The sequence below is a fragment of the Tamandua tetradactyla genome, chromosome 15, assembly GCF_023851605.1.
Source record: "Tamandua tetradactyla isolate mTamTet1 chromosome 15, mTamTet1.pri, whole genome shotgun sequence".
In the NCBI taxonomy this organism is placed as follows: domain Eukaryota; kingdom Metazoa; phylum Chordata; class Mammalia; order Pilosa; family Myrmecophagidae; genus Tamandua; species Tamandua tetradactyla.
In genome coordinates, this window is record NC_135341.1 from 75,243,342 (window position 1) to 75,263,742 (window position 20,401).

General features: G+C 36.6%; 1 protein-coding gene across 17 annotated transcripts in view; it reads right to left on the bottom strand.

Moving 5' to 3' along the window:
- Positions 1-20,401, bottom strand: part of CPNE4 (copine 4) — a 694,898-nt gene that overhangs the window by 130,693 nt on the left and 543,804 nt on the right. The window lies entirely within an intron of this gene.

Sequence of the window (20,401 nt, forward strand, 5' to 3'; positions counted from 1 at the left end):
ATGGAAGTTATCAAGAAACTGATGCTCAAACAAGTCAAGTAGGAGTAATTGGGGTCTTCTCCCTGATTCATTGTCAATGCACAATGTACAATGACAAAATCATCATCATCTTGGGAGATATATCTACCAGAATGTACTTTCCCTTACTTCTTTCTCCTTTTTTTTTTTAAATGAGAAGTTTTGCAAGGTATAGAAGCCATGAGAAGTACGCAATCCATGATTTCCAAGGCTTAAGGCTTAAAAGGCTTAAAAGAATCAAGTTACAGCCATGTTCTTGCCTATGAGAATAAAATAATTCACTGTGGTAGACAGCTTCTATTTAAGATGGTCCTCAGTGATCCCAAGCTCTTGATATTCATTCCATTGAGTCATCTCTTCCCTTTGAGGAATGGACTTAGTGACTTTCTACTTATGGAAAGAATACTACAACAGTGATGGATTTTCCACTTCTAGGTATATACCCAAAAGATTTGAAAGCAGGGACTCAGACAGATATTTACACATCAATATTCATAGCAGCATTATTCACAATTGCCAAAAGATAAAAGCATCCCAAGTGTCCATCAACCAATAAATGGGTAAATAAAATGTATATACGTACAATGGAATATTATTCAGCTGTAAAAAGGAATGAAGTTCTGAAACATGTGAAAACATGAAGCTATCATATTGAATGAAATAAGCCAGACACAAAAGGACAAATATTGTATGATCTCATTGATATGAAATAATTTGAATAAGCAAACTCATAGAATCAGAATCTAGAATATAGGCTATCGGAGGACAGAGTGTAGGTAGGGAATAGGGAGTTAATGTTTAAATATACAGTGTTTCTATTTGGATTGATTGTTAAGTTTTGGTAATGGATGGTAGTGATGCAGTACCACATTGTGAACATAATTAATATTCTGAATTATGTTTGAATGTGGTTGAAAGGGGGGCATTTTAGATTATATATATGTTACTAGAATAAAAATTAAAAGTTGCACAGCACTGTTTTAGTTTGCTAAGGCTACCAGAATACAATACACCAGAGATAGGCTGGCTTTTTTTTTTTTGCATGGGCAGACACGGGAAATTGAACCTGGGTCTATGGCATGGCAGGTGAGAACTCTGCATGCTGAGCCAACGTGGCCCACCCTGGTTGGCTTTTATAAAAGGGATTTATTTAGTTATAAATTTACTGATTTGGGAAGGCACACGGAAACGCCTTACGGCCTCTCTCCCAGCTTCTGTGATCAAATCGCTTCTCCTGGGGCGATTCCTTTCTGCCTCCAAATGTCTGGCTTTGAGCTCTAAGCTGCATTGTGTTAGCTGGTGTTGCTCTCCTTGGAGCTGGGCTGAATTGTTTCTTTCTCTTCTGACTTGTCCTTTTAAGCCTCACGCATTGTGAAACGCATTCTCCTTAGCCGACAACAGATGTAATCAACCATAGATGAAATTCACATACTGATGACTAAAGTGCACAGCAGTGGAACAACTGGGCACCATCACCTGGCCAAGCTGACACCTGACCCTAACTACTACAAGCACCAACAGTTAACCCTATTGTATGGTGGACTATAGATAATAACACTTACAAAAATGTTCTTTCGTGAATTGTAGCAAATGTATCATTCTAATGCAAATATTAATAATAGGATGGCACATGGGAAGTCTGTATTTTATGAACGATTTTTCTACAAGTTCTCTTATAAACTTACAACTTCTGTAATAAAAACAAAAATTAAAAAAGTGATTTTGAGATTAGGTTACAAAAAGACCGTGCCTTTCATCTTTTTTTTTTACATGGGCAGGGACCAGAATCGAACCCGGGTCCTCTGGCATGGCAGGTGAGAACCCTGCCTGCTGAGCCATCATGGTCTGCCCTGTGCTGTTCATCTTGCTTACAAACTCTCATTCTCTCTCTTAGAAGCCTCCCCCGGGGAAGCAAGCTACCATATTGTGAAGAGTCCTATAAGCCCCAATGTGACAAGGAACAATGGCTGTGGCCAGCCAGTGAAGACTTGAGGTTTGCCAAGAACTACTTAAGTGTGCTTGGAAGAAAATCTTCCCTCAAGAGATAATACTGAATGAAATAAGCCTGACACAAAAGAACAGATCCAGACGACTAAGCTAAGCTGCACTCAGATTCCTGACATACAGAGACTATGAGATAATAAATGTTTGTTTCTTTAAGCTTCCAATTTCTGGAGTGAATTGTTATGCAACAATAAATAACTAATATAACATATATTATTCACAGAAAGATAGAAAAGGAGATCACCATGAAAAGCAGGGAGACAAACTCATCCTTTGAAATCTTCATATATATATATATATATATTTGTCTGTGTGTTAGAGCAGTGAAAATAGCAAGCATGTTCTAGTGCCAACTGCAAAAAGTCTGTAGATTTTTCTGGAGTGATGCAAATGTTCTAAAATGATCATGGTGATGAATATATAACTTTGTGATGACATTGTGAGCCATTGATTGCATACCATGTATGGACTGTGTGTGTGAAGATTTCTCAATAAAAATATTAAAAAGAAAAAAAAAGATGCACACACACACACACACAAAAGTCAGTAGAACCTCTCTGGGTCAAGCAGATTTAATGATCCTGATGTTCTGCTATAAGCTGAACAGGGAAGAGGATTTCCATAAAAAAGGCGGGCGAGAGGGAGGAAAGTGGGCACTTAGATGGTTTGGCTGGAGTATTGTTCATTGATGCCTTGTGCAGATTTTATCCTTATGGGAGCCAGTTGACTTTGAACAGAGAGAAAACCTTTATTTTATGGCAGAGGGTCATGTGTGCCTCTTGTTTCTTCTATTAGTTCCATAAAGGTACACTGCTTTCTATAAGTGTTAGGTAGGACTGAGTGTAGAAATCAATTCTACTTGAAAAACAACTGAAAGGAAAAAATATTTTCAATACTTAAAGGATATGATTGTGCTAACAATCTTTCTTTCTTGACGGATTTCTTCCTTTATTTGGCTGTTAGGCATTGCCCCAAATAATTCCTGAATCCAGTGAAACAGATATTCATTGCAAGGATGTTCTGAAGGCAGAAAATATCCTAAAAGTTAATCTCCAGGTTGGTGGCCAGGACCTCTCTCATTGTTCCATAAATATCCCTTCAGGCAGCCTCATATTGCATTTTGTGGATGAGGATGATTATCTCTCCAAAAAAAAAATACCTCTTCTAAGTTAGTGGTCCTATTTGGCTCCACATTCTGAATAGACCTTGATCTCAAGTTTGAGTTGTTAGATATGAGAAGTATCAAGTAGAATTTTCTTCTTGTATTTGATTCAGCAGTATCTTGGTCATCCTTACTTGGAATCATGTATTGCTTAGATGTAGAATCCTAGAAGTTCAAAGGTTAGAGAGAATTTAAATCTTTCTAGCTCAACTATATAAATTCCTTTTCCTTCTCATCAGTTGGTGATGATGATGATGAGGCAGATGATGATCCCAGCAATAGAAGCCCCGTTTAAAGAGTACCTATATTGTGCTAGATACTTTATTCACTCCACAAACATTTATTTTGCCCTTACTGTATGCCAGACTTGGTGTTAGGAACTGGAATAGAGTGGGGGAGATAAAAATGAACAAAATTGTCAAAGAAATACAAATAACTTGTCAAGAACAAAATAGTCAAATAAACAAATATACCCTGACCATGGTGGGGATAAAAATTAGATGGGTCATGAGGAGGATTTGAGTAGACCAATTAAGAAGCCCTTGTACTAGTCAAGACAAGAAATGATGATGGCAGTGGAGATGGAAAGAAGAGGTGAGATTCATGAGATATTTAGGTATAAAATTGTCAGTTCTTGGTGATGGATTGAATTTTCAGTGTGTAAGAGATACACGTCCCTGTAAGAGAGGGATGTATCAGAAATGCATCGCTGAGTTGAATGGTTATGCCTTTCATTTAGATAAGGGATATGGGAAGAGGTCATTAAGTCTAGGAGCAAAGAATATGTGCTCAGTTTTGGGGCAAAAAACAGATTGAAACAGGTTGAAAAGGAAATAGAGAGGAAAGGGAATGGAGCCATCACATGGAAAAATTGTTTCAATACATTTGGCTATAAAATTGGGAGGAGAGATAGAATACAATCTGGAAGGCAATGAGAAATTGATTAAAGTTTTCGTTTTAGTGGGTACATTTTAAAACCTTAAAGTACAGTTTAACAAGTAGTTATAGAGTAAATTACAAAGTTTGACATGGATTACAGTTTCACAATTTCAGGTATGTTCTAATACACTAGAAACTAAAAAGAAATATCAATATAATGATAGAGTAGTAATAATCATTTGTTAAATTCTATCTTCTCTGTTACAACTCCTCCCTCTCATTTGATCCTTCTCTCAGTCTTCTGGGATATTTAGGCAATGACAATTCTAACTTCCTCATATTGAAGAGGGGTGTCAATATTATGACATAGGGGGATGCAACTAGTTGATGTTTTTGAAGATACTTGTGCCTCTGGGTTTCAGGGCTTATCTGGCATAGGAACAATCTTGAGGTTTTAAGTCTTTGAAAAATAAACTTATTGAGTGTTCTAGTTTGCAAGCTGCCAGAATCAATATACCAGAAATGGAATGGCTTTTAAAAAGGGGAATTTATGAAGTTGCAAGTTTACATGTTCTAAGGCCATGAAAATGCCCAAATTAAAGCCAGGATATAAAAATATCCAATCTCAGGCATCCAGGAAAAGATACCTTGATTTAAGAAATCTGATGATGATCAAGGTTTCTCTCTCAACTGGAAAGGCACATGGTAAACATCAAGACAGTGGCTTCCTCTCCAGCCTTCTTGTTTCATGAAGCTCCCCCTGGGGGCATTTTCCTTTTTCATTTCCAAAGGTCTCTGGTTGTGTGGGCTCTTGTTGCTCTTTCTAAAATGGTTCCCTCTTAAAGGGCTCCAGTAAGCAACTCCACCTTGAATGGGTATAGACATATCTCCACAGAAACCATCTAATCAAAAGTTGCCACCCAGAATTTGGTGGGTCACATCTCCATGGATAATCAAAAAGTTCCTACCCAGCAATACTGAATGAGGATTAAAGGACATGGCTTTTCCGGGGTACACCACAGATTCAAACTGGCACAGTGAGTGAAACTTTTATAGAGCCTCAGATAAGGCCCTGGGTATTCTTTAGGATTTTCAGGAATCCTGTTGGTTAGGGTTTGGCATATCATGACAATTTGCAATATCTTACTGAAGCTTGCATAACAGTAACCTCCAGAATAGCCTCTCGACCCTATTTGAAGTCTCTCAGCCACTGATACCTTATTTTGTTACATTTCTTTTCTCCCTTTTGGCCAGGAAGGCACTGAAGATCCCACAATGCCAGAGACAGGCTCATCCCTGGCAGTCATATTCCACATTGCCAGGAAGACTTACACCCCTAGAAGTCATGTCCTATGTAGAGGGGAGGGTAATGGGATTGCATGCAGAGTTGGGCTGAGAGGGTGGGAGGCACATATGAACAACAAAAGAGGTTCTCTGGAAGGGACTCTTAGGCATAACTATATGCAGGCTTAACTTCCCTGTTACAGAAATACGTTTTATAAGAGCTAGCCTCAAGATCGAGATCTTGGCCTATTATATTGGGACTCTCTAATGCTTGTGAGAGTACCAGGAATTTCCCAGATGGGGAAGTATAATAGTTTCATATTTTTTTCCAATCCCTCAAGGGGCTTTGCCAATACTTTAAAATTACCTACCTAGCATATTCCAGAATGTATCAGGATATTACATTAGGCTATACAGACTTACAAGATCTCATTCCCTATTCTAGGCTCCATGTGTTTAGGCTATTTAACTGAACTAGCCAGATAGGTAAAGTTATATTGTGTGCTACAGAAAATTTAAGCTTTGTACAAAATAAACATTTCTTCCTTTGGTCTCACATGGAAGGTGAAGTTCTAGAATATAGGCAATATCATCCTTTGCCCTGAATTCTAATTAACCTTAGTCCCAACCATATTAGGTTCATTCTTATCTCTAATTGAAGTCTGATCTTTTTTTAGCTTCTTTAATAGCTTCTGTATGGAGTAATGCTGACCATCAGAGCTGCATAACTCTAACTCTGAGTCTTAGGTGTCACAGTTACCCAAAGTTCCAGGAATACATCAGACTATACACAGAGCACAGCATTTCAATATTTGAAAATAATACCAAAACTCTGGAATAAATGTGACTGCTGTAAGAGCTTACAATGTAGGCCCTAATTTTCTTATAACTATTTTATAAAAGAGACCATGCAATATATGTCCTTTTGTTTCTGGTTTATATTGCTCAACAAAATGTCTTCAAGGTTCACTCACCTCATTGCATGCCTCACAAATTCATTCTTTTCTGTAGCTGCACAATATTCCTTCATATATATATATATATATACCACAGTTTGGCCTTCTGCTTCTCAGTCAATATGCCCTTTGGCCACCTACATACAGTGAGCATCATGAATAATGTCACCATAGCATCAGTATGCAAATGTCTATCCAACAGAATACAGGGTAAAGGATGATATCGTCCATATTTTAAAACTTCAACTTCTGTGTGAGACCAGTTGGAGAGATGTTTATTTGGTACAAAATTTATACTTTGGGTAGTGCAAATTCTAATTCAACTTGTATGGTCAATTTAGTTGAACACCGTAAGTAGATAGAATTTTGGATAGGGTGTGAGATTTTGTTAGTTTGTCCAGGTTAGTGTGATGTCCCAATATATCCCAGAGTAATTTGGCCAGTGAATAAAGAAGTATTTGCAAGATCCTCTTGGAGGATGGGGAGAAAGGAGGAAATATTCAACTTCCCCATTTGGAGAATATCTGATAGTCTTGCAAGCAGTGGTGACAACCAAATCAAAAGGCCAAGCCCTTGATCGTGGGGTTTTCCCCTATGAAACTTATTCCTACAAAGGATAGGCTAAGCCTACTTAAAATTAGGCCTAAGAGTCATCACCAGGAAACCTCTTTTGTTGCTCAGATGTGACCTCTCTCTCTCTCTAAGCCAACTCAGCAGGTGAACTCAATGCTCTCCCCACAATTTGGGACATGACTCCCAAGGGTGTAAATCTCCCTGGAAACATGGAACAGAAATCCCAGGATGAGCTGGGTTCCAGCATTAAGGAATTGAGAAAGACTTCTTCACCAAAAGGGAGAAAAGAGAAATGTGACAAAATAAAGTTTCAGTGGTTGAGAAATTTCAGAGTCAAGAGGTTATCCTGGAGGTTATTCTTATACATTATACAGATATCCCTTTTTTAGTTTATGGTGTATTGGAGTGGCTGGAGGGAAGTACCTGAAACTGTTGAGCTTTGTTTTTCAGTAACCTTGATTCTTGAAGATGATTGTATAAAGATATAACTTTTACAATGGACTGTGAGATTGTGAAAACCTTGTGTCTGTTGCTCTTTTTATCCAGGATATGGACAGATGAGTAAAAATACATGGATAAAAAAATAAATAAATAATGGAGGAGGCGAAGGGTAAAATAAATTGTGTAGATGGAAATATTAGTGGTCAATGAGAGGAAGGGGTAAGGAGTATGATATGTATGAGCCTTTTCTTTTTTCTTTTTATTTATTTTTCTGGAGTAATGCATATGTTCTAAAAATGGTCACGGTGATGAATACACAACTATGTGATGATATTGTGAGCCACTGATTGTACATCATGAATGGAAGTTATGTGTGTGAAGATTTACCAATAAAAACATTTTCAAAATAGCCAATAAAAATACAAGTAAAAAAAAATCTATCCAAATCCCTGCTTTCATTTCTTCTTAGTATACTCCTAGTAATGGGATTGTGTAATTGTATGAAGATATTATATTCAGTCTCCTGTAGATGTACCACATGACCCTCTGGAGGGGCTTGACATTTCTGCTACCAACCAGTATACCTATTGAATAAGTATACCATTCTCTGTAGATTTTCTCTGGAACTTGAATCTCTCTGCTTATTTATTTATTTTGAATCTGAAGATTTTGTTGAGATATATTCACATAGCCCATATTCTATCCATTTAAACAATGTCTCACAGAATTCTCATTTATTTGTACAATCATCACCACTCTCACAATTTTCATTGCTTCAAAGAGACAAGTAATAGACACACCCTCACAAAGAGAAAACCCCAAATACTCCACAACTCTTATCTACCCACCTACCCCCACCAATTATTTACCCATAGTATTATTGTGGTACCTGTGAGGTATTCCTATCAAATATAGTCCATAGCATACCTTAAGTAGTTTTTCCCACACCACTTGTTTCAGTTTGCTAAAACTGCCAGAATGCAATATACCAGAAATGGAGTGGCTTTTTCAAGGGGATTTATTAAGTTACAAATTTATATCCCCAAGGCCATGAAAATATCTGAATTAGGCATCCAGAGAAAGATACTTTGACTCTGAAGAAAAGCCAGTGGCATTTGGGGTTTCTCTGTCACATGTGAAGGCACAAGGCAACTTCTACTGTCCTTCTCTCCTGACTTCTGGTTTCAAACAGCTTTCTCAGCCTCTCTTTCCAGTGGTGTTCACTCTAAGCCTCTGTGGTTCCTCACTTAGCTTCTGTGAGACAGACTCAGAATTTCATCTCTAAGCTTAGCATTTCCAAACATCTTTGTCTTGGTTTTATCTCTCTGGTCTTTGTTTTGGCTCAGAGTTCTCTTTCATAAAGGACTCCAGGAAAGGAATGATACCCATCTTTAACGGGCAGGGTCACATCTCCATGGAAACAACCTAATTAAGAGGTCCCACCCAACAATAGGTCTGCCCCGCAAGATTGGATTAAAAGAACATGGCTTTTCTGGGGTACATAACAGCTTCAAATGAGCACACCACTCTATTACTAACTTTTTGTACAAGTGTCATACCTTTGAAGTAATTTATGCAATAACTTTTCAATATGTGGAATGCAGATTGGTAAAATACATGATTTTAAGCAACTCCTTTCAATCATATTCACATTCAATAAGGCACTGCTATTTATAATCCCACTAACGAACTACTATCACCTCTATCCATTTCCATAAAGTTCAACAATGTTAACAAGTCTTTCTGTATAAGGTGATCACTCCACCTTCTTCTGGCTTCTGTCTTTTTCTAGATTCCCTATATTCTACATTTTAAGAGTTTGAGTTTTCATTTTCTAGGGGATTCATGTCAGTGAAATCATACAAGTATCTATCCTTTTGTGTCTGGCTTATTTCACTCAGCATTATGTCTTCAGGTTTTATCCTTGTTGTCATATGCTTCAGGACCTCACCCCTTCTTACTGCTGCTTTATATTCCATCATATAGATATGCCACAGTTTGTTCATCCATTTATCTGTTGATGGACACTTGTATTGTTTTAACTTTTGGCAATTGTGAATAATACTGCTGTGAACATCAGTGTGCATATGTCATTTCAAGTCATTGTGTCCAGATTTTCTGAGTATTTACTGAGTAGCTGAATTGCTGGATCATAGGGTAACTTGATATTTAGTCTTCTGAGTAACTTCCCACCTGTCTTCCACAGGGGCTGTACCACTACACATTTCCACTAGCAATGGATAAGTGTTCCAATTTCTCCACTTCCTCTCCAACATTTGTAGTTTCCTGTTTGTTTAATGGCAGCCATTCTTATAGGCACTCATTGCAGTTTTGATTTGCATTTCCCTAATAGCCAATGAAGATGAGCATCTTTTCATGTGCTTTTTAGCTATCTGTATTTCCTCTTTGGAAAAATATCTATTCATATCTTTTGTCCATTTTATAACTGGGGTTTTTGTTTTTATCGTTGATTTGTAGGATTTCTTTATATATACTGGACATCAAACCTTTATCTGATGTGTGGTTTCCAAATATTTTCTCCATTGAATTGGCTGCCTTCTCACCTTTTTTTAACTTTTTAATTGTATAGTATAACATGTATGAAGCAAAGAAATAAAAAAGCAATAGTTTTCAAAGCACTCTTCAACAAGTAGTTACATGACAGATTCCAGACTTTGCCATGGGCTTCCATATAATCCTCTCAGTTTCTCCTTCCAGCTGCTCCAGAATATAGGAGGCTAGAAGGCTTAAATTTTTTTTTATCATCACACACGCACAAAAATTGACTATTTTCTTTCTGTGTGTGTGAAAAATAACATATATACAAAAAAAGCAAAAAATTTCACAGCACAGCACCACAATTAGTTGCAGAACATATTTCAGAGTTTGAAATGGGTTACAATGCCACAATTTTAGGCTTTTACTTCTAGCTGCTCTAACATACTGGGGACTAAAACACAAACCAATTTAATGATTCAGCATTCATATTCATCTGTTAAATCCTGTCTTCTCTGTATAATTCCACCATCACCTTTGATCTTTCCATCCTTCTGTTTAGGTGTGTTTGGGCTATGGCCATTTTAGCTTTTTCATGCTGAAAGGGTCTGTCACTAGTATGGGGTAGGGAGATGGAACTAGCTGATGTTCTGGAGAGGCTGGGCCCTCTAGGCTTCAGGACTTATCTGGTCCAGGGACCCTTGTGGAGATCGTAGGTTTCTGGAAAGTTACTCTAGTGCATGGAACCCTTATGGAATCTTATACATTGCACTAGGTATTCTTTAGGATTGGCTGGAATGGTCCCAGGTGGAGTTTGGCAGGTTATATGATTGGTAGCAAGGTCTAACTGAAGTTTGTGTAAGAGAAACCTCCAGAGTAGCCTCTCAACTCTATTTGAACTCTCTCTGCCACTAATACTTTATTAGTTACACTTCTTTTCCCCCTTTGATCAGGATGGAATTGTTGATCACACAGAGCCAGAGCCAGATTCATCCCTGGGAGCCATCTCCCATGTTGCCAGGGAGATTTTTACCCCTGGATGCCATGTCCCAAATAGGGGGAGGGCAATGATTTCACTTGCAGAGTTGGGCTTAGAGAGAGTGAGGCCACATCTGAGCAACAACAGAGGTCCTCCAGAAGTAACTCTAAGGCATACCTATAGGTAGTCTAAGCTTCTCCGCTACCTACATAAGCTTCACAAGAGAGCCTCAGGATCAAGGGCATAGTCTATTGATTTGGGTGTCCCTAAACTTTGACACAGTATCAGGGGATTCCTTGATGGTAAGGTTCAATAGTTCCATATTTTTTTCTCCCATCACTCAACGGACTTTGCCAATACTTTTTGATTATCTGCTTAATATACTCTAGGATGTATCCAGGCATTACATTAAGCTATACAGGATTAAAGGACCTCTTTCTTATTCTGGGCTCCCTGTGTTTCAATTGTTCACATGAGCTATACAGATGGGTTGAATTAGATTACATGCTACAGAAAATGTCAGTTCCAGACCAAATAAAGCTTTCTTCCTTTGGTCTCAAAGAGTATATGTGGTTCTAAAATATAAATATAATACAAATATAAAAGACAATGTCTTCCTTATTCCTTATTCCTGTGTTCTGAATTACTTTAACCCCAACCCAATCAGATTCATTCTTATCTTTAAATATCAGGTTATATATATATATCAGGCTCTCAAAATCCAGAAATAAAATAATTACCACTCTGGACTTAATGTGCCTGTTTTAAAAACTTACAATCTAGGCCCCTGTTTTCCTATAAGCATTTTCTAAAGGAGACCATACCATTGTTGTTCTTTTGTTTCTGGCTTAATTTACCTCACCAAATGTCCCATATATTCATTCACATCATTGCATGCCTCGTGATTTCGTTCCTTTTTGTAGAAGCACAACCTTTGTTCATAGGTATACAACATCATTCGCCAATCTACTTCTCAGTCAGTGCATCCTTCGGCCACTTGCATTCATTAGGCATCATGTATGGGGCCCAAAGTCCACAATCCATCAACATTCTCAATTTTAGATAATTTCATTTGTTCCCAAATGAAAACCAATAAAACACGCCCTTACAAAATAGGAAATTTAAACCTCCTCTTAACTCTTGTCCCCCCCCCCCCCCCATTATTTACCTCTGCTGTTGCTGTGGTAGTGCTGATGTTTCCCTTTTGAACATAGCCCATAGTATGCAATAGCAGTGTTCCCCCATACCCTGGACTTAAACACTCTTTGTACATGAATCATATCTCTGAAGTAATTCTTGCAAGAACTCATTTATATTTCTAGTGTTAATTAGTGGGACATGTAGGTCTATACAACCCCTTTCAATCTTGTTCATCTTCAATATGGTAATAATACTTCTAGACCTACTAGAGAATCGCCTTCAATCCTATCTATTCCCTTACATTGGAGTTCAATCTCATTAGCAAACCATTCACTCATCTCTAGTTTCTATGTTTCTCTAAGTCCCCTATATTCTGTATTATAAGCCTCTGGTTATAACTTCATGATGGTCATAAAAGTGGAATCATACAGTATCTATCCTTTTGTGTCTGGCTTATTTCACTCATCATTATGTCCTCAAGGCTTATACATCTTGTCAAGTGCTTCAGGATTTCATTTAGTCTTATTGCTGCATAATATTCCATCATATGTATATACTACATTTTGCTGATCCACTCATCTGTTGATGGGCATTTCGTTTGTTTCCATCTTTTGGCAATCGTAAATAATGCTGCTATGAACATCAGTGTGCAAATGTCTGTTTGTGTCATTGCTTCAACTCTTCTGGGTATATACCAAATAGTTCTATTGCTGGGTCATAGGGCAACTCGATATTTAGTTTCCTAAGGAACTGCCAAACAGTCTTCCATAGTGTCTGCACCACTATATATTCCCACCAGCAGTGCATAAGTGTCCCAGTTTCTCCATATCCTCTTCACCCTTTTGACAGTCTTTTGAGGTGCAGAAGCATTTGATTTTGTAGTTTCTATTTGTCTATCTTTTTTTTTTTTTTTTTTTGGGTGAACGGTCTAAGAAGCTACCTCCTATTACTAGATCTTAAAGATGTTTCCCTATATTTTCTTCTAGGAGTTTTATAGTATTGGCTCTTATGCTTTGGTCTTTGATATACTTTGAGTTAATTTTTGTAAGGGGGTGAGGTAGAGGTCCTTGCTCATTCCTTTGACTGTGAATATCCAGTTCTCCCAGCCCCATTCACTGAAGGGACTATTCTGTCCCAGTTTAGTGGATATGGGGGCCTTGCCCAAAAATTCATTGACCCATAGAACTGGGAGTTTATTTATGAACTCTCAATTCAGTTCCACTGATTAATATGTTTATTTTTGTGCCAATACTATGCTGTTTTGGCTACTGTGGCTTTATATCAAGCTTTAAAGTCAAGAAGTGTATGTCCTCCCACTCGTTCTTCTTTTTCAGGATGTTTTTGGGAATCTGAGGCCCTTTCTCCTTCCAAATAAATTTGGTAACTAGCTTTTCCAAGTCTTCAAAGTAAATTTTTGAAGTTTTGATTAGTATTGCATTGAATCTCTAGATCAATTTGGGTATAACTGACATCATCATGACATTTACCCTTCTTATCCATGAACATGAAATATATTCCCACCTATTTAGGTCTTCTTTGATTTATTTTAGGAAAGTTTGTAGTTTTCTATATTGAGTTCCTTTACATCCTTGGTTAAGCTTATTCTCAGATACATGATTCTTTTAGTTACTATTATGAGTGGCATGTTTTTCTCAATTGTCTCCTCAGTTAGGTCATTTCTAGTATATAGAAACATTATTTTTTTGTGCATTAATTTTATATCCTGCCACTGTGCTGAATTTGTTCATTAGCTCAGGTAGCTTTGTCATAGAGTTCTTGGGATTTTCCAAATATAGGATCATGTCATCTGGAAATAATGAAAATTTTACAACTTCCTTTCTGATTTGGATGCATTCTATTTCTTTTTCTTGCCTAATTTCTCTAGCTAGAACTTCTAGCATGATGTTGAATAATAGCAGTGATAGTGGGCATCCTTGTCTCATTTCCAATATTAGGGGGGAGGCTTTCATTCTCTTGCCATTGAGTATGATACTGGCTGTGGGCTTTTCATATACGTCTTTTATCACATTGAAGAAGTTTCCTTCAATTTCTAACTTTTGGAGTGTTTTATGAGAAAGGGATGCTGAATTTTGTCGAATGTTTTTATAACATCAATAGAGATGATCATGTGATCTTTCCCTTTTGATTTGTTAATGTGTTATATTATACTTTTTAATTTTCTTATGTTGAACCACTCTTGCATGCTTGGAATGAACCCCATTTGGTCATGGTGTATAATTTCTTTAATGTACTCTTGGATTTGATTGCAAGTATCTTGTTGAGAAATTTTGCATCTATATTGATTTGGGAATGTAGTTTTCCTTCCTTATAGTATCTTCATCTGGTTTTCATACTAGAGTGATGTTAGCTTTATAAAATGAGTTAGGTAGTATCTTTATTCTTCAATTTTTTGGAAGAGTTTGAGCAGGAATAGTGTTAGTTCTTTTTGGAATGTTTGGGAAAATCTCCCCGCTGAAGTCATCTGGTCCTGGGCTTCTCTTTGTAGGACGGTTTTTGATAACTGGTTGAATCTCTTTACTTAAGATTGATTTGTTGAGGTCTTCCATTTCTTCTGGAGCTAGTTTAGGTTGTTCATGTATTTCTAGGAAATTGTCCATTACCTCTAAGTTATCTAGTTTACTGGCATACAGTGTTCACAGTATTCTCTCTCTCTTTTTTTTTTAATTTCTTCAGGATCCATAGTAATGGTCTTCATCTCTGATTTTATTTGTATCTTCTCTCTTTTTGACTTTGTCAGTCTAGCTAAGTGTTTGTCAATCTTGTTAATCTTCTCTAAGAGGCAACTTTTGGTTTCATTGTTCATGAAATAGTTTGTTTTGTTTTGTTTTCCAGGTCATTTATTTCTGCTTTAATCTTTCTTTCTACTTGCTTTACAGTTGGTTTGCTGTTCTTTCTCTAACATCTTCACTGTTCAGTTAGGTCTTTGATTTTAGCTCTTTCTACTTTTCTAATATATGCATTTAGAGCTATAAATTTTCCCTCTCAGCACACCCTCACTATATCCCATAGGTTTTGATATGTTGTATTTTTTTTTAATGCAAATCAACTTTATTCACTACAAACACAGAAACACTAACATTGATGTGAACATTTCCACAGGAAAAAAAAATGTAAACATGATCGGTTAACTTTTTTTTTTTTTTTTTATGCCTCTCTTTTTTTTTTTTTATTAATTAAAAAAAAATTAACTAACACAACATTAGAAATCAATCCATTCTACATAAGCAATCAGTAATTCTTAATATCATCACATAGGTGTACGGTCATCATTTCTCAGTACATATGCATCGATTTAGAGAAAGAAATAGCACGACAACAGAAAAAGAAATAAAGTGATAACACAGAGAAAACACAAATAAAAATAAAAAGTACAAAAATATATAAGAGAAAGAAAAAAAAACAAAAAAAAAAACTATAGATCAGATGCAGCTTCATTCAGCGTTCCAACATAATTACATTACAGTTAGGCAGTATTGTGCTGACCATTTTTTTTTTTTTTTAGACATCATACCATTCTACATATGCAATCAGTAATTCTTAACATCATCACATAGATGCATGATCATCGTTTCTTAGTACATTTGCATCAGTTTAGAAGAACTAGCAGTATAACAGAAAAAAATATAGAATGTTAATATAGAGAAAAAAAATAAAAGTAATAATAATAAGAACAAAACAAACAAAACAAAACAAAACAAGAACCTATCGCTCGGATGCAGCTTCGTTCAGTATTTTAACATGATTACTTTACAATTAGGTATTATTGTGCTGTCCATTTTTGAGTTTTTGTATCTAGTCCTATTGCACAGTCTGTATTCCATCAGCTCCAATTACCCATTATCTTACCCTGTTTCTAACTCCTGCTGAACTCTGTGACCAATGACATATTTCAAGTTTATTCTCGAGTGTCGATTCACATCATTGGGACCATACAGTATTTGTCTTTTAGTTTTTGGCTAGACTCACTCAGCATAATGTTCTCTAGGTCCATCCATGTTATTACATGCTTCATAAGTTTATCCTGCCTTAAAGCTGCATAATATTCCATCGTATGTATATACCACAGTTTGTTTAGCCACTCGTCTGTTGATGGACATTTTGGCTGTTTCCATCTCTTTGCAATTGTAAATAACGCTGCTATAAACATTGGTGTGCAAATGTCTGTTTGAGTTTTTGCCCTTAATTCCTTTGAGTAGATTCCCAGCAATGGTATTGCTGGGTCGTATGGCAATTCTATATTCAGCTTTTTGAGGAACCGCCAAACTGCTTTCCACAGTGGTTGCACCATTTGGCATTCCCACCAACAGTGGATAAGTGTGCCTCTTTCACCGCATCCTCTCCAGCACTTGTCATTTTCTGTTTTGTTGATAATGGCCATTCTGGTGGGTGTGAGATGATATCTCATTGTGGTTTTGATTTGCATTTCTCTAATGGCCAGGGACATTGAGCATCTCTTCATGTGTCTTTTGGCCATTTGTATTTCCTCCTCTGAGAGGTGTCTATTCAAGTCTTTTTCCCATTTTGTAATTGGGTTGGCTATCTTTTTGCTGTTGAGTTGAACAATCTCATTATAAATTCTGGATATTAGACCTTTATCTGATATGTCGTTTCCAAATATTGATTCCCATTGTGTAGGCTGTCTTTCTACTTTCTTGATGAAGTTCTTTGATGCACAAAAGTGTTTAATTTTGAGGAGCTCCCATTTATTTATTTCTTTCTTCAGTGCTCTTGCTTTAGGTGTAAGGTCCATAAAACCACTTCCAATTGTAAGATTCATAAGATATCTCCCTACATTTTCCTCTAACTGTTCTATGGTCTTAGACCTAATGTTTAAATCTTTGATCCATTTTGAGTTAACTTTTGTGTAGGGTGTGAGATATGGGTCTTCTTTCATTCTTCTGCATATGGATATCCAGTTCTCTAGGCACCATTTGTTGAAGACACTGTTCTGTCCCAGGTGAGTTGGCTTGACTGCCTTATCAAAGATCAAATGTCCATAGATGAGAGGGTCTATATCTGAGCACTCTATTCAATTCCATTGGTCGATATATCTATCTTTATGCCAATACCATGCTGTTTTGACCACTGTGGCTTCATAATATGCCTTAAAGTCAGGCAGCGCGAGACCTCCAGCTTCGTTTTTTTTCCTCAAGATGTTTTTAGCAATTCGGGGCACCCTGCCCTTCCAGATAAATTTGCTTATTGGTTTTTCTATTTCTGAAAAATACGTTGTTGGGATTTTGATTGGTATTGCATTGAATCTGTAAATCAATTTAGGTAGGATTGACATCTTAACTATATTTAGTCTTCCAATCCATGAACACGGTATGCCCTTCCATCTGTTTAGGTCTTCTGTGATTTCTTTTAGCAGTTTTTTGTAGTTTTCTTTATATAGGTTTTTTGTCTCTTTAGTTAAATTTATTCCTAGGTATTTTATTCTTTTAGTTGCAATTGTAAATGGGATTCGTTTCTTGATTTCCCCCTCTGCTTGTTCATTGCTAGTGTATAGAAATGCTACAGATTTTTGAATGTTGATCTTGTAACCTGCTACTTTGCTGTACTCATTTATTAGCTCTAGTAGTTTTGTTGTGGATTTTTCCGGGTTTTTGACGTATATTATCATATCATCTGCAAACAGTGATAGTTTTACTTCTTCCTTTCCAATTTTGATGCCTTGTATTTCTTTTTCTTGTCTAATTGCTTTGGGTAGAACCTCCAACACAATGTTGAATAATAGTGGTGATAGTGGACATCCTTGTCTTGTTCCTGATCTTAGGGGGAACGTTTTCAATTTTTCCCCATTAAGGATGATATTAGCTGTGGGTTTTTCATATATTCCCTCTATCATTTTAAGGAAGTTCCCTTGTATTCCTATCCTTTGAAGTGTTTTCAACAGGAAAGGATGTTGAATCTTGTCAAATGCCTTCTCTGCATCAATTGAGATGATCATGTGATTTTTCTGCTTTGATTTGTTGATATGGTGTATTACATTAATTGATTTTCTTATGTTGAACCATCCTTGCATACCTGGGATGAATCCTACTTGGTCATGATGTATAATTCTTTTAATGTGTTGTTGGATACGATTTGCTAGAATTTTATTGAGGATTTTTGCATCTATATTCATTAGAGAGATCGGCCTGTAGTTTTCTTTTCTTGTAATATCTTTGCCTGGTTTTGTTATGAGGGTAATGTTGGCGTCATAGAATGAATTAGGTAGTTTTCCCTCCACTTCGATTTTTTTGAAGAGTTTGAGGAGAGTTGGTACTAATTCTTTCTGGAATGTTTGATAGAATTCACATGTGAAGCCGTCTGGTCCTGGACTTTTCTTTTTAGGAAGCTTTTGAATGACTGCTTCAATTTCTTTACTTGTGATTGGTTTGTTGAGGTCATCTATGTCTTCTTGAGTCAAAGTTGGTTGTTCATGTCTTTCCAGGAACCCGTCCATTTCCTCTAAATTGTTGTATTTATTAGCGTAAAGTTGTTCATAGTATCCTGTTATTACCTCCTTTATTTCTGTGAGGTCAGTAGTTATGTCTCCTCTTCCATTTCTGATCTTATTTATTTGCATCCTCTCTCTTCTTCTTTTTGTCAATCTTGCTAAGGGCCCATCAATCTTATTGATTTTCTCATAGAACCAACTTCTGGCCTTATTGATTTTCTCTATTGTTTTCATGTTTTCAATTTCATTTATTTGTGCTCTAATCTTTGTTATTTCTTTCCTTTTGCTTGCTTTGGGGTTAGCTTGCTGTTCTTTCTCCAGTTCTTCCAAATGGATAGTTAATTCCTGAATTTTTGCCTTTTCTTCTTTTCTGATATAGGCATTTAGAGCAATAAATTTCCCTCTTAGCACTGCCTTTGCTGCGTCCCATAAGTTTTGATATGTTGTGTTTTCATTTTCATTCGCCTCGAGGTATTTGCTAATTTCTCTAGCAATTTCTTCTTTGACCCAGTCGTTGTTTAGGAGTGTGTTGTTGAGCCTCCACGTATTTGTGAATTTTCTGGCACTCTGCCTATTATTGATTTCCAACATCATTCCTTTATGGTCCGAGAAAGTGTTGTGTAAGATTTCAATCTTTTTAAATTTGTTAAGACTTGCTTTGTGACCCAGCATATGGTCTATCTTTGAGAATGATCCATGAGCACTTGAGAAAAAGGTGTATCCTGCTGTTGTGGGATGTAATGTCCTATAAATGTCTATTAAGTCTAGTTCATTTATAGTAATATTCAGATTCTCTATTTCTTTGTTGATCCTCTGTCTAGATATTCTGTCCATTGATGAGAGTGGTGAGTTGAAGTCTCCAACTATTATGGTATATGAGTCTATTTCCCTTTTCAGTGTTTGCAGTATATTCCTCACGTATTTTGGGGCATTTTGATTCGGTGCGTAAATATTTATGATTGTTATGTCTTCTTGTTTAATTGTTCCTTTTATTAGTATATAGTGTCCTTCTTTGTCTCTTTTAACTGTTTTACATTTGAAGTCTAATTTGTTGGATATTAGTATAGCCACTCCTGCTCTTTTCTGGTTGTTATTTGCATGAAATATCTTTTCCCAACCTTTCACTTTCAACCTATGTTTTTCTTTGGGTCTAAGATGTGTTTCCTGTAGACAGCATATAGAAGGATCCTGTTTTTTAATCCATTCTGCCAATCTATGTCTTTTGATTGGGGAATTCAGTCCATTGACATTTAGTGTTATTACTGTTTGGATAATATTTTCCTCTAACATTTTGCTTTTGTATTATATATATCATATCTGATTTTCCTTCTTTCTACATTCTTTTCCATATCTCTCTCTTCTGTCTTTTTGTATCTGACTCTAGTGCTCCCTTTAGTATTTCTTGCAGAGCTGGTCTCTTGGTCACAAATTCTTTCAGTGACTTTTTGTCTGAGAATGTTTTAATTTCTCCCTCATTTTTGAAGGATAATTTTGCCTGATATAGGAGTCTTGGTTGGCAGTTTTTCTCTTTTAGTATTTTAAATATATCATCCCACTGTCTTCTAGCTTCCATGGTTTCTGCTGAGAGATCTACACATAGTCTTATTGGGTTTCCCTTGTATGTAATGGGTTGTTTTTCTCTTGCTGCTTTCAAGATCTTCTCTTTCTCTTTGACCTCTGACATTCTAACTAGTAAGTGTCTTGGAGAACGCCTATTTGGGTCTAATCTCTTTGGGGTGCGCTGCACTTCTTGGATCTGTAATTTTAGGTCTTTCATAAGAGTTGGGAAATTTTCAGTGAAAATTTCTTCCATTAGTTTTTCTCCTCCTTTTCCCTTCTCTTCTCCTTCTGGGACACCCACAACACGTATATTTGTGTGGTTCATATTGTCCTTGAGTTCCCTGATACCCTGTTCAAATTTTTCCATTCTTCTCCCTATAGTTTCTGTTTCTTTTTGGAATTCAGATGTTCCATCCTCCAAATCACTAATTCTATCTTCTGTCTCT